The 15,469-nt window shown below is 40.5% G+C and overlaps 1 protein-coding gene across 1 annotated transcript in view; it reads left to right on the plus strand.

Annotated features, from left to right (window-relative positions):
• The first annotated feature begins 909 nt into the window (after positions 1-909).
• WASF2 (WASP family member 2) overlaps positions 910-15,469 on the plus strand; it is a 71,486-nt gene continuing 56,926 nt past the window's right edge. The window contains exon 1 of the mRNA XM_004377058.3: positions 910-1,108. The gene's annotated coding sequence lies outside the window, so the exon portion shown is untranslated. The remainder of the gene's footprint in view (positions 1,109-15,469) is intronic.

The following is a 15,469-nucleotide window of genomic DNA, read 5'->3' on the forward strand; positions in this document are numbered from 1 at the left end:
GGCAGTCTTTCTCGGGTGACACCTGGCCTGAACAGGAGAAGTACAGAAACGGAAGCCAAAAGACACAGGTTTGTGTCCCAGAGCTGTTTCAGATTCCCTGAGTGACCCTCGGCAAGTCGCGCAACATCGCGGAGCCTCAGTTTTCTCTTCTGCCTTACAGGGTTGTTCTGGAAAACCAAAATGAGATAGCTTTGCTAACTTGGGAATTTTTCACATAGTTGTCCAGTTGCAGTCTTTTATAATCAACAAGATTCACTCATGCACGCATTCTCAACCACCCCAGGACGTGAAGCAGGGTAAGGAGGTATAACTGAGATAGGTTCAGGGAGTTGTCTGAGGTCGCAGAGTGAAGTGGCGGCTGAACCAGGGTCCAGCTCACCTGATGCAACATGAAGGGCCTTTCAGAACCTGCTCCCCGTCCCAGGACCCCGGATCTCGCCCCGAACGGACCCTTCACGGCAAGGCTGAAGGCCTGTGACTCACTCTTCTGTTTCCCACCTACTTTCAACCGGGTCTGAGATCGAGAGGGATGGGACAAAACTATCTGCTACTTGAGGGGTGTCCACACAAAGTTTATGGGATTGGCCGCTTCCTTCCACCAAAAATACGATTATTTGAACTTTAACAAAAAAGAATTTGTCTTTTAATACATTTGTATGGTTTTTACACCTTCTTAGGTGGAATTTTCCTACCTTAAATTTAGGAGTTGATTTACCTTAATTTCCACCCCCACTTCACTTGGTTTGCCCCCTGCTGTTTACTCTGTTTGCGGAAGTCGTTCGGGTGGAGCTCCCGGGACAGTACCCTTGAATACGTCTTTTGCGTAGTCATTTAACTGGCATTCCGCTCAGGCCAATGGAATACACAGAAGCCCCGGGCGGGTGGGGCAGAGAGCCAATCAGGACCGTCGGCGGGGTGTGGCTGCGTCCCAGGGTGGGGAATCGCGTAATGGCGGATGCGGGCCGGGTGAGCGCGGCTGGGGGCGTAGTGTGCTGAGGGGGATCCGGCTGTGTGGCAGGCCGCGAGGCGGCCCGCGGGAGCAGACCTCTTGCGGGGACAAGGTGGCCGGCCGGCCCTTCTGTCGCTGAGGGCGCCCGCGCAAGGCCAGGTGAGCAACAAGTCCTCTCGGGCGGGCCCTGCCGTCCCGCCGTGAGGCGCCAGGCCCGGCCGGGCCGCCCCTCCCGGGTCGCGCAGGGTCCCCGGGGAGTGGGTGCAGCGTCTCCTATCACGGACCGGCAGAGGCCCGGCGAGCCCTCAGCGCGAGGTGGCGTCCTACGCCACATGTTTCTTACCCCCTCAGGGAGTAGGTAACTCGGAGATCCCCCCCCCCCCGGAGACTTGGAGGGGCCCGTAGTTCTGTGAGGCTGCGAAAGTGCCCTAACTTGACCTGGCTGTGCCACCAGCTCGCTCTGTGACCTTGGGCAAGTCACTTCCTTCTCTGGGCCTCACTTTTTCCATTTATAAAGGGAAGGCTTAGTGGGCAGATATACATGAATTGGATCTCAGCTGTTGTCTGAGATTTGGGGCAAGTTCTTTCTGAGCTGAGCCAGTTTCCATTTTCTGGACAATGCAGGAATTGAGGTGCTTTTTATGTTCTTGGCCTGCTAAATTGTGGAGGGCTGTGTGTGTGTGTGTGTGTGTGTGTGTGTGTGTGTGTGTTTTCAGGATGGTCTGTAGAGTAAGGAGAAGAAGAGTTGGCTAAAGGTGCTGGGTATTTCCTAGACCATGATGGGGTGGGGTCAAGTTGTCTTGGTACTCTGGGAATCCTAGAGCCTTGGAGATGGGGAAGTTTTATACAATTGTCCATAGAATCAGAGAAGAGGAAGGAATCCTTGTAGCCTCTTAGGGCTGTGACTGGAATTTAGGGCCTGTAGTCAGGAGGGTTAGGAGGAGGAGGGAGAAGAACATTTATGGTGCTGCTACTTTGTGCTGGAAACCCTGATGGCTAGTGGTTAAGAGCTCGGCTTTTAACCAAGGTTGGCAGTTCGAATCCACCAGGCGCTCCTTGGAAACTCTATGGGGCAGTTCTACTCTGTCCTGTAGGGTTGCTGTGAGTCGGAATCAACTCGATGGCAACAGGTTTGGTTTTTGGTGGTTTACTTTGTGCTACTTAACTTAATTTTTACAGCAAACCTTGAGAAGTTACACACGAGAAAACGAAGTTTTTTTGCCCAGGGTTACACAGTAAGGTGCAGTGCTTACCAACATTAAGGTGTTTCCTCTGATAATTACTGGGCAAGAGGCAGTCACTGTCCATTTAAAAGATAAACCAAAGCAAAACCAAACCATTGCCATCAAGTTGATTTCTTCTCATAGCAACCCAATAGGACAGAGTAGAACTGTCCAAAGTGTTTCCAAGGCTGTGAATCTTTACAGAAGCCGACTGCCAGTTCCACATCTTATTCCCTCAGAGTGGCTGGTGAGTTCGAACCGCCGACCTTTTGGTAGCAGCCGAGTACTTTAACCACTGTGCCACCAGGGCACCTATTTATTATATCTTATTTAGAAGATAGCAGTTGGGGGAGAGTGCTGGCCCCAGATACTTGATTTGATTTCTTCCATGGAGACAGGCTGGGCGGTGATCCCTGGATGGTTAATTCAAGTCAGACCCCTTTGTTCTATCTCTCAGTTGGAAAGGACCATTTCTAAGTTGTAAAAGTCCCTTTGAAGTGTGTCAGAACTTTAGAGGGCTCAACTTGAATCCTGGCCAGGTGGCCTGTAGAAGAAAGTTCACCAGCTATTGACTTGACCCTTGGTTCAAGGTGGTGCCAGCACAGTAACTTGCTCTCCTCCCTAAGAAGGCCACGTTCTCTTGGGATGGGAGAAATTTCCTATTTGTTAGTTTAGATTTCTTTGCATTCTAGGGGCAAAGGTTTCAACAGCTTGCCCTCTGATTGAGTATAATATTTCTTTCTTTGTGCTCTTTGTTATCTGACTTCTAGATGAGCAAAGATTGTGGACCTGAGGTAGGAGGTAGTTGGGTACTATAAATTACAATCCTTAATTTTTCCAACCTTGGAGCTTTTGGTTAATCAAAATGGTAGAACTGACCTTGGTATTGTTCTTTTGTGTTCATGGTAGGGAAGAAAATTGGAAGAGGAAGTTGCTGAGAAAGAGGGCGTTTCTTAGCAGTGAAACTAATATGTATTTCTTTGTTTGAAATTCTAAAACCAGAAAAGCAGCAACTAAAGGAGGAAGGAAGGAAGGAACTGTGAAACTCTTCTTCCCGTTCAAATATCCTTAAGAGCTGTCCTTGTCAGAGGCTCTCCTTTCTCAGAAAAAGTCAGTTGTAGTATATTCAGCTTTCAGAAATTGTGCTCTAGAATGAACTAACTTTAAATCTTAAATCCTCTGAGATAATATTTTAAAAACCAGAACATTTTACTAAGTAAGCTATTTATCAGTGGTTGATTCTTTTTCCCAGTATAATTACCAGTTCAGTCTTTGCCTATATTTTAACTGTGATTTAAGTGGATTTCAACCTAAGAGGAATCGATCTAAATACTGGATGATGCAAATGTCACTGTCACTTGAAATACAACATAATTGGTCTGTTTGGGTTTTTGACATTTGTTAAAAGTCCTTTTAATGCTTTATTTTCTAGGATTGTGTGTGTGTGTGATAGTTAAGACATTGAAGAGCTACATTTTTAGTATTATATTTTCTGTATAAGAAGACATAGTCTTAATTAGTATACCGGTCCACAGTGGCTTATTCAAAATCCTTGGGGAAAAAATAATTCTTGGGGCCAGATGTGATTCTGAATTTAGAATTTTTGGATTTTGGAAAAGAAATATAGTACATATAGTGCATGTTATGGAACACTCCCAGAGAGGTCTGGGGCAGCACCTCATAATCAAACACATTACTGTTTCTGTAGTAAAATGTCTGAATGTTCACACAGACTGGGATAAATAAATGCTATAAAAACCTCATGTCATTTCATGTCAGTTTTTGTCAACAAATGAAAAATAAAAAACTTGTTTTTCACAGCCTTTTGGATTTTGGAATTGAAGTTAAGGGATTGTGGACCTCTATGGGAAAAACTTATATGATCACAAGAATAATTACAGGGAAAAATATTGTATAACCAAGCTAATTTCAAAGTCATGGGTTTTAAAAATGGTATTACGTAGAAGACATTTTGTTTGTTTGTGTCATTAACAATCTTGCTCTAATCAAAATGTGCCAGATAAGCATTTTCCCTTAACTACCAAAATTTACCATTTAATACCCTCACTGGTCCCAGTTTTAGATGTTAGAATGACACACGTATCCTTTTTTAAAATGTAATTTATAGGGTCTTTTGCCCATCATTTTTGTGTCTTCCATGTAATTCACAGAAAGACTAATTAGGTGAGAATCTGTAGATTCATGTTTGCAGAATTTTAAAGTGGATTTTCAGGGTCATCTTTAGTAGGTGGATTTCAGTAAAAATCTTGTTTATTTTTAACTTATGAAGCCTCTACAATTTGCTCAGCTTGGTAAGGAGTTTACTAAAATATATTTAATTTAGGGTGTTTTTAAGTGCATGCTATATGAGAAACCTGAGTTTATTGGCCATACGAATTTTTGTGGTTTCTTTAAATGGCATCGGGCCTCTAGGAACAGTTTTACAAAAACTCAGGCCATTCTTTTCTTTTCTTGGACTCCTCTACTATAGAGTGAGGTAGACTGGTTTTTTTTTTTTTTTTTTTGATTGTGATTTAGGTCAGTGTTTACAGAGCAAATTGGCTTCTCATTAAACAGTTAATACACAAACTGTTTTGTGACATTGGTTGCCAACCCAGTTAATACACAAATGGTTTTGTGACATTGGTTGCCAACCCCGCCATGTGTCAACACTCTCCCCTTCTCCACCCCAGGTTCCCTCTTTCCATTCCTCCAGTTTTCCTCTCCCTTCTTGCCTTCTCTTCCCTTCCTGCCTTCTCATCTTTGCTTTTGGGCTTGTGTCGTATACATGATTGAACTATAAAGCACGACCCTCACGTGTGTTATTGTTGGCTGTATAGACCTGTCTGATGTTTGGCTGAAGGGTGAACCTCAGGAGTGCCTTCAGTACTGAGTTAAAAGGGTGTCCAGGACCTATACTCTTGGGGTTTCTCCAGTCTCTGTCAAACCAGCAAGCCTGGTCTTTTTTTTTTTTTTTTTTGGTGAATTTAAATTTTGTTCTCTATTTTTCTCCACCTCTGTTCGGGACCGTCTACTGTGATCCCTGCCAGAGCAGTTGTTGGTGGTAACTGGGCACCATCTAGTTATTCTAGGCTCAGTCTGGTGGAGGTTGTAGTAGTTGTGGTCTGTTAGTCCTTTGGACTCATCTTTCCCTTGTGTCTTTGATCTTCTTCATTCTCCTTTCCTCCAGCCTGGATAGGACCAGTAGACCCCAGTTGCTCTACTCGCCACAGTCTGAATTGTAGAACATTTTCTTTATAGACTATGTTATACCAGTTGAGCTAGATGTTCCCCGAGACCATGGTCCCCAGCCCTCAGCCCAGTAGCTTGGTCTTTCAGGACGTTTGGATATGTCTGTGAAGCTTCTATGACTTTGCCTTGGTCAAGTTGTGTTGACTTCTCCAGTATTGTGTACTGTTTTACCCTTCACCAAAGTTACCACTTCCTCTATTGTCTATTTAGTGTTTTTCCTTCCATCTCTCCCCTCCCTGGTAACCATCAAAGATTGTTTCTTTCTGCGTGGAAACATTTTCATGTGTTTTTCTAATAATGGTCTCATACAGTATTTGTCCTTTTGTGATTGACTTATTTCATTCAACATAATGCCCTCTACATTCATCCGTGTTGTCAGATGTTTCTCAGATTCGTCATTGTTCTTTATCATTGCCTAGTATTCCATTGTGTGTATGTACCATAGTTTGTTTATCCATTCGTCTGTTGATAGGCATTCAAGTTGTTTCCATCATTTTGCTACTGTGAATAATGCTGCAGTGAACATGGGTATACATATGTCTATTTGTGTGATGGCTCTTACTTCTCTAGGATATAGTCCTAGGAGTGGAATTGCTGGATTGTATGGTATTTCTATTTGTAGCTTTTTAAGGAAGCGCTATATCGTTTTCCAAAATGGTTGTACCGTTGGGTAGTAGTCCATTGTGTGAATATACCATAATTTGTTTATTCATTTGTCCATTGATGGACACCTAGGTTGTTTCCATCTTTTTGCTGTTGTGAACAGTGCTGCAGTGAACATGGGTGTGCATATATCTATTCGTGTGACGGCTCTTATTTCTCTAGGATATGTTCCAAGGAGTGGGATTTCTGGATCATATGGTACTTCTATTTCTTGCTTTTTAAGGAAGCGCCAAATCAATTTCCAAAGTGGTTCTACCATTCTGCATTCCCACCAGCAGTGTATAAGTGTTCTAGTCTCTCCACAACCTGTCCAGCATTTATTATTTTGTGTTTTTTGGATTAATGCTAGCCTCGTTGGGGTGAGATGGTATCTCATTGTAGTTTTGATTTGCATTTCTCTAACGGCTAGTGATCACAAGCACTTCCTCATGTGTCTGTTAGCCGCCTGAGTGCCTTTGGTGAAGTGTCAGTTCATATTCTTTGCCCATTTGTTAATTGGATTATTTGTCTTTTTATTGTAGAGGTGTTGAATTTTCCTATAGATTTTAGAGATTAGACCTATGTCCTAGCCAAAATTTTTTTCCCAGTCTGTAGGTTCTCTATTTATTCTTTTGGTGAAGTGTTTTGATGAGCGTAAGTGTTTAATTTTTAGGAAATCCCAATTATCAAGCTTATCTTCTGACATTTATGTATTATTAATTATGGTTTGTATGTTATTTTGCTGCATATTAGGGCCTGGTAGACTAGTATTTTTGAAGGATGAAGAATTATTTCCTCTCTTTAGAGGAAGTCCCGTGACAGCATAAATTTGAGGGATACCATGTAGCCACGTGGTTTGAGACCCTCAATTCCTCTTCCCATTTGGAGTGGCTCCATCATTCCAGAGAATGATAGAAGGGGAGATAGAAGGGGTGTGGAACAGTGTTTCAGGAGTTACCAGTGAGGTCAGTGTATGATTGGACTAGGGAAGAGGGACACTTCTTATCCAGACTACTCCAATTTCTTCTCTTCTACTTCATAAACACTGATAATGTTTCAAAAAGATTATAAATTAGTGGACCAGAATCTTATTCCAAGTTACCCGTCGTGACTGTGGGTAAGCTCTTGAGGACAGAAGCTATCTTATACTTCTTTTGTATTCTGAAATGTTTAAAGGCCTGGGCATCAAACTTGTCTTGCATCAGAATTACTTATGGATCTTTTAAATAATACGCACATCTGACCCAGGAGCTATGATGTCAGTATATAACCAGTGTTAAGAACTGTTGGCACAAGTGTATTGTAGATGCTCAGTAAATATTTGTTGATTAATTTATTATTGGTTCTTGCATGGGTTGAATTGGGTGGGAGAGGACCTAGATTTTTCATAAAGTAAAATAGCTTTCTTTCTTTTTTTTTTTTTTTTTGTGACATTGGTTCAATCCCCACAATGTGATAGCATGCTCCCTCTTTCCACTCCAGGCTCCCTTTGTCCATTAGTCCAGTTCCTGTCCCTTCCTGCCTTCTCATCCTGCTTTTGGACAGGAGCTGCCCATTTGGACTCGTATATTTGGTTGAACTAAGAAGCAAGTTCCTTGCCTGTATTTTTTTTTGTTTTATAGGCCTATCTAATCTTTGCCTGAAGAGTGGGCTTCAGGAATGGTTTCAGTTCTGGGTTAACAGAGCATCGGGGGGCCATAGTTTCCGGGGTTCCTCCGGTCTCAGACCATTAAATCTAGTCTTTTGCCATGAATTTGAATTCTGTTCTACATTTTTCTCCTGCTCTGTCCAGGACTCTCTGTTGTGTTCCCTGTCAGGGCGATGATAGCCAGGCACCATCTAGTTCTTCTGGCCTCAGGCTGATGGAGTCTCTGGTTCATTTGGTCCTTTAGTCCTTTGGGCTAGTATTTAGCTTGTGGCTTTGGTTTTCTTCATTCTCCTTTGTTCTGAGTGGGATAGGACCAATAGAAAACAGCTTTCTAAGATAGTAACACACATTTAGCAGTTGGCAGATCTGGACCCATAGTCATTTCATTGCTGGCTAGAACAGCCAGCATCAGGACCCTCACTTTATGACTTAGGCTGGAGTTTGGATGCAGCCTGTGGCCTTACTGATTAAGGTTGATGAGGATGGTAGTTGCTAAATTGGCAGTAGGTAGAAATGCAAGGATTCTTGGGGATTTGGGTAGGCTAGTGGGCAATAGTGATGCCAACAGAAAAAATAGAAGTCATAATTTCACAAGGGCTCCAACACATGTTGTTGTTGGTTGCCGTGGAGTCGTTTCTGACTCATGGCGACCCCATGTGTTCAGAGTAGAACTGTAGAATTTTCAACGCTGTGACCTTTGAGAAGCAGATCACCAGGTCTGTCTTCTGAGGCAACTCTGGGTAGGTTCAAACTGCCGACCTTTCGGCTAGTAGTAGTCAAGTGCTTAATTTTGTGCAACCCAGGGACCTTCCAGCACAGTGTGTGGAACATAATTGACACTCTGTAGCTTTTTGTTGACTGAAGAAATGACTGGCTCTTTGGGGAGAGGAGTATAGACTGTGAAATAAGATGCTTCCTACCTACTCATCCTTCAGAATTGGGCTAAGATGTCATCTATTCTGTGAAGCCTTCCCTGAGAAAAGTTGAGTGACTCTTGTGTGTTTTCTCCTTTGTTAAAACATTTACAGACAAATCTACAAAACCCTTTGTCCTACCTAATTGTGAGCTCCTTAAGGGCAGGCCTGTATTGTTCATTTTTTTATGACCAGTGCCCGGCACACACAACTGCTAATACTGCTTAAATTAGGACTTCTGTATTCTTTTGTTTCATTCTTTTGAGCTTTTCTTTCTTCCAACTTATGGTCTTTTCAGTTCAGACCAGCAAACATTTATTTAGTGTCTTCTGAGAGATAGATAGGTCTTTCTTGGACCTTCAGGTAGGGTTTTTCAACCTTGGCACTATTGATGCTTTGGTTCAGATAATTCTCTGTTGTTGGGAGTGTTCTGTGCATTGCAGGTTGTTTAGCAGCATTCCTGGTCTCTACCCACTAGATACCAGTAGTATCCCCTGCCTCTTTTGTTGTGACAATAAAAAATGTTTCCAGACTTTTGTCCAATGTCCCCTAGGGGGCAAAATGACCCCCTCTTGGGAACCAGGGTATCAAGGGTAGGGTGGTGGGGTAATAGAGGCAAGTGAGTATAGATATCCTCAGATGGACTCTCTCCTTTTTGTTCTTCTTCCTGGTTGTACAGTCTCCTGTCTAAGAAAGGAAAAAGGGAAATCAGGAGGTAACAACTTTCAAATAGCCCCTTTATTTTTATTCTGTTCAAATTTTATTTTATTTGGTTTAGATATATTAGAGTAATACAGACAGCTGGATTATTTAAGGAGATCTATGTAAATTCAGTTTCCACCACTGATTACGATGAGACGGAGTAAAGAACTTCTAGAATATCACTACCTTGCATAAAAGACTTTTTCTGGAAAAAGCTCATAGCTGAAGTTTAATACCTAAAAAATGGCTAGCATTACTTTTATAGAGAACTTGTCAGCATTCTTCCTTGCTAGTTTTTAAGCTTCATAGCTGTGATATCCCTTTTGATGTTCCTGCATAGATAGTTTATACTCCAAAAAACATGTTTAGCTAATGGACTTGCTTTATAAGCTCAGTATTTTTTTTGTGATTTTTCATGGTAGTGGTCCTTGGGTCCCTTTGGGCATTAATAAAGTAATGACAAGTTAGTAGTAACATTTGGGGACTTCTATTCTCCTTTGGGGCCCTGGTGGCGTGGTGATTAAGCGTTTGGCTGCTAACCAAACGAATCCACGAGCCACTCCTTGGAAAAACCCTATGGGGCTGCTCTAGTCTCTCCTGTAGGGTCACTATGAGTCGGAATTGACTCAACGGCAATGGGTTTTTTACTCTCCTTTGGCCAGTCCTCCACAATATAACATTGTAGTTACAGTCATTCATGTCTTAGTCACTATTAAAGTTGAATGAATTTTTTTTTCTTTTCGTGTTCCATTTGAAATTATGAATGGTACTCTAGAGAATTCAAATGTATAGTTATGAATGGTATCTCAGAATAGTTACCATTTATGCAAATGAAACACACTTCTTAACTTAGAAATCAAACAGAATTGAATTAGAAAAGAGAAGAATAGAAACAAGAATTGTTGAATGCTTGCAGGGGAAATAATGTTCAGATATAGAAGCATCTCAGAAAAAAATTGCTTTCATCATGATTTCTACAGACTAATAAACAGTCGGAGACTGATGAGAGAGGCTGTTAAGCTGTGCTGGTGCTATTACCTTTCAAACTCTTATTTTCCTTTTCTGGTAAAATATAGAAACAACTGAGACATACTCTTTTAGTTGTAAGATTAATTCCACTTGAACAAAATTAAGTTTCTTATTTTTAGAATATAGTAGCCATTTTGGGAAGGAGCGGGGGTTGAAATATTCAACTTAGTTCCAGTTTGAGTGAATATGTGTGTGTATATATACACACATGAATACCTTTAACACGTGTATGTTACTGGCTCATGATGAAATTTAAACCTTGTAATGGACATAGTAAAGTAGCAAGAGCAATTCTTCTTCTTTCAAGTGATTAGAATTGAAACTTTTTTCCCTCCTGATGGTTCCAGCAAGTACTCAGTCTAAAAGCTTTCTGTCAAAGCAGGTCTTGAGAAATTATGCTTAACTGTGTAGAAGGAGGTCTTGAAATTATTGAATCATGCCCATTGATGTTCCTTCCCATTCGTGATAGGGAACTGTAAATAAATTTCCCTCTGTAGAATATTTTTTTCTTTCTGAATTTCATTTATTTTGTTGTTGAGAATATACACAACAAAACATACACCAGTTCAACAGTTTCTACATGTACAATTTAGTGACATTGATTGCATTCTTCAAGTTGTGCAACCACAACCATTCTCACCCTCCTTTTCTGAGTTGTTCCTCCCTCATTAACAAACTCACTGGCCCCTAAGATTCCTATCTAATCTTTCAAATGCTGTTGTCAGTTTGATCCCATATAGATAGTTCTTAAGAGTATAATGCTCAAGGCAGACCTTTTTTACTAGCTAAACTATTGTTGGGTTTTGAGCTGACTTAAGGTGATATTTTTGGTTTAAGGTTTAAAGATTATCTCAAGGCAGTAGTTTCAGGGGTCCATCCACCCTGCGTAGCCAGAAAGTCTGGTGTCCAGTGAGAATTTGAAAATCTGTTCTGCATTTCTCCCCCGTTTTGATCAGCATTTTTCTATGGAATCTTTGATCAAAATATTCAGTAATAGTAGCTGGGCACCATCCAGTTCTGGTCTCATGGCAAAGGAGGCAGTTGTTCATGGAGGTAATTAGATACACATTCCATTTCCTCCTCCTATTCCTAACTCTCTTTCTTCCTCTGTTGCTCCAGGTGAATAGAGACCTATTGTTGTGTCTTGGATGGCTGCTTGCAAGCTGTTAAGACCCCAGGCATTAGGCAACAAACTAGGAGGTAGAACTGAAGCACTAAACACGTTATCAGCCAATTAACTGGGATGTCCCATGAAACCATGACCCTAAACCTCCAAACCAAGGAACCAAATTCCTTGAGGTTGTATATAAGCACCTTCAGCAGCTACTCTTTTTTTTTGTCATTGTTCTAAATATATCTATCACACAACTTTTGCCAATTCAACCTTTTCAGGTGTACAGCTTATTGACAGCAGTTACAATAATCAGCTGTGCAACCCTACCCTTAATCAATGAGATTTTTCCCTCACCATTAACCTCCGTTTTTCCCCTCTCTCTGGCACCCCTGGTAACCATTAATAATCATTGGTCTCTGTACATTTGCCTTTTCTTGTTTTTTTATATAAGTGAGGTCATACAGTATTTGCCCTTTTGTGATTGGCTTTTTTCAGTCAGCATAATGTCTTCAAGCTTCATCCATACTGTAGCATGTATCAAGACTTCCATTTCTGCTACTAGCTGAACCATTGTATGTATGTACCACATTTTGTTTATGGGCCTCTGTAGAATATTGATAGTCTTTAAAGAATAGTATTCCTGATACCAAAGGCATCTGTGGAAACCAGCCTTGCTCCCCTTTTTACTTTTTTCCTTCAGCATTTGTTGGACGATTATTTACAAAGCACAGTGCTCCCACTTTGATCTATATATATTATTACATTCAGTCCCCAGCACTTGAGATAAATTATATTATGGTTTCTTGTTATTGTTAGTTGGCATCGAATTGGCCCCTGTCTTGTGATGATCCCATTTGGGATTGGACCGTTGGGATCTATAGGGTTTTTATTGGCTGATTTTCAGAAGTATATTGCCAGGCCCTTCTTAGTCTGTCTTAGATTGGAAGCTCGGCTGAAACCTGTTCAGCATCACAGCAACATGGCAAGCCTCCATCAACAGCCTCAAACTGGGCTTGAGGTACATTGGTCTAGAATAGAACCCCAGTCTCCCACATGGAAGGTGAGAATTTCTACCACTGAAGTAAACATGTTGAGAGAGGATGACATAACTTCCTCAAAGTCACTCAGCTAATAAATGGAAGATTTGAGATTTGAAACCTGTATCTTTTTTTATAAGCTCTTTTAAAGCTAAAATTTACATGCAGTGAAAAATGCATAGATCTTAAGTGTATAATTAGATGAGTTTTGACAAATATAAACACTTGTGTAACCTTCACACCAATCAAGAGTTAGAACATTTCCATAACCCTCCAGAGTCCCTCGTGTAGTGCCTCCTTCCATTCAATCCCCACCCTTTGTAGACAACCACTGTTTTGAAATCTACCCCCAAATATTAATTTTGCCAGTTATCAAATCATACAGTATGCACTCTTGTGTCTTACTTTTTGTATTCAACATAAAGTTTTTGAGATTCATCCACGTCGATGTGCGTATCAGTATGAAGCCAAGTCTTTTGATGCATATCTAGAGTTCTTTCCAACGAACTGCGGCTCCTAGTTTGCTTATTCTTGCATCACATCCATGTTGTTGCTTTGGTATTTACATGTAATTTACTTACCTTTTCTAATATCCTAGGTCTATTTATTTTAAAAATCTCTTTGAAATTACAAAAGTAATATATCAACAAATTATACAATCAAAAATAAGGAGTGAAAGTTTCCTCAGATTTATTTTTATGTTTTTTTAGTTATGAAAATGAATGCTCCTTGTTAAAAAAAAAAAAAAATCAACCAATTAAGAAGATATGAAGTAGAGAATAAGAATCACCTATAATCCCACCAGGTAGCATTTTGATGTATTTTCCTCTTTCTCTACATTTTGTTTACCATAGTACTACGATCATAGCTTAGAGATTTTTAGGCTTTCCTTCTATGTTGTATTTGTCACACCCTCTAATCAGTTCGTATTATGTCAGTGTTCGTGCTTGTGGCTACCGTAAATCTGACTATGTAGCTGGCAGTGACCTCGACTGGGTTGGCCTCATCAGGCAGCATTTTTGAATGTTTATTGTGTACCATACTCCTTCATCTCCCACCTCATTCTTGCATACCCAATACCTAAGTTCTCTCTCATATAGCAGAGTAGGAGGCAGTATACCACAGTGGTTAAGAGTATAGATTCTTAAGTCCCTCCACCTGGGTTCACATCTAGGCTGCTCCAGTTCCTAGCTCTGTAGCCCTGGGTAAGTGACATAACCTCTTGTAGCCTCAGTTTTCTTATCTGTAAAACAGAAACTGATCTCATTTTACTGTAAAGTAATAGAGCCTATCTCAGAGGAGTATTGGAAGGATTAAATGACATCATTACTTAGTGAAGTACTCAATCAATCTTAATAATCATTGTTATCATAACTTAAGAAATGTCAGAGGAGATTGGCCACATCCTCTATCTGGCCCAGAGTTCTACTTTTTTACTGCTTTCCGAAGGGCTGCTTGTGGGTGTGAAGTCATGAAAATGTCAACTTCAAAATTTAGGGCTATGTTTCCCAAAATTCCTAATTTCTCTTAGGAATTTCTTATGGAAATGCCATCTCTGAACTTATCTGGACTATTTTTGGATTTTTTTATTACATTTTGTACTTCCCACCTGAGTAATGAGTTTTTCTTCCTTTAAATACTGCATCAGGCAGTAGACTAGTACTTTTTATTGGTCCTAATAAAAGCAGTAGCTTCTGTATAGTAAGTATATACTGTGTGCCAGGCAATGTGCGTATCTCCATCCTCACAGCAAATCTTCCAGTTTGTTATTTACAGATGAGAAAAGCGAGTCTCAGAGAAGTTAAGTAACTTGCCCAAGGTCACACAGCTAAATTACGGGGACTAGAATTCAAAGCCTATGTCTTTCTAACTCTTAAACGTGGACTTTAAAAAGAAAAATATATATATACTTTATTCTTTAGACTTCCAACTACTTTGTAACATTTAAGATTTGATGCAGAATTCTCTATGTACCATTTCACATCTTATTTGTTTCATATTAAAGTGCTCTTTATATATCTATATTTCTCTATTTTTTTTTAAACCTCTACTCATACAGAAGCCCCTCTGTCCTTTGGTCTTTTTGAGTACCTTTCTGGGCCTTCTCTGTTTTACCTTTCTTGTGCTATGATGACCACAACTGCACATTCTATTCTAGGTGCAGATACACTTTGGTTTGTTCAATGGTAGGATAATGTGTTCTGTGTTTCCAGGGCTTTCATAATAACAGCCAGCATTTTGTTGCCTTTTTGTTGCTGTATTCGGGATACAGTCCAGGGACTCTGAAACCCCTTTCCTGTCTTGTTAACAGGTAGCTTAGAGCTCATCATCTGATAATTATAGTTTGGACTATTTTTCCATTACTGCATTACCTTATTTTTGTCGACATGGAAGCTATTTTCCACATTTCTGGACACACACAGCCTTGCACTATCGTACTTCTATTGCCATAGAGTCATCTGCTAACTGGGAAGATATCATTAGATAGCTTTTTTTCTGGAAAATGTCTAAAAATGTTAATTGTGATTAGTTTAACATCGATCCCTAAGGAACCCCTTTGTTTATACATCTTTATCTAGAGAAGGGACTATTTATCAGAATCTCTTCTTTCTGTTTTTAAATAATTTACTGTTTTCAGTATCTTTTGGAAGAGTGTTTTTTTGTTTTTGTTTTTTGTTAAACTCTGTTCATTTAATTCTCATTCTCCGTACATGTATCCTCTTATTTCAGGTTTGTATATGTGTTACCTGAAGCCTTGCAAACAGGTTCTCTGTAGTCTTTGTTATATTAAATATTCTACAATAGGGTGATGCCCAGTATCAGGTAATTAGTTTAACATTCAGCACATTTATTGAGTGCCTACTTGGTGGTACAGATGGTTAAGCACTTGACTGCTAGCCGAAAGGTTGGCGGTTCAAACCCACCTAGAGGCACCTCCGGAGACAGGCCTGACAATCTG

This window comes from Trichechus manatus, unplaced genomic scaffold (genome assembly GCF_000243295.1).
Source record: "Trichechus manatus latirostris isolate Lorelei unplaced genomic scaffold, TriManLat1.0 scaffold00048, whole genome shotgun sequence".
Classification (NCBI taxonomy): domain Eukaryota; kingdom Metazoa; phylum Chordata; class Mammalia; order Sirenia; family Trichechidae; genus Trichechus; species Trichechus manatus.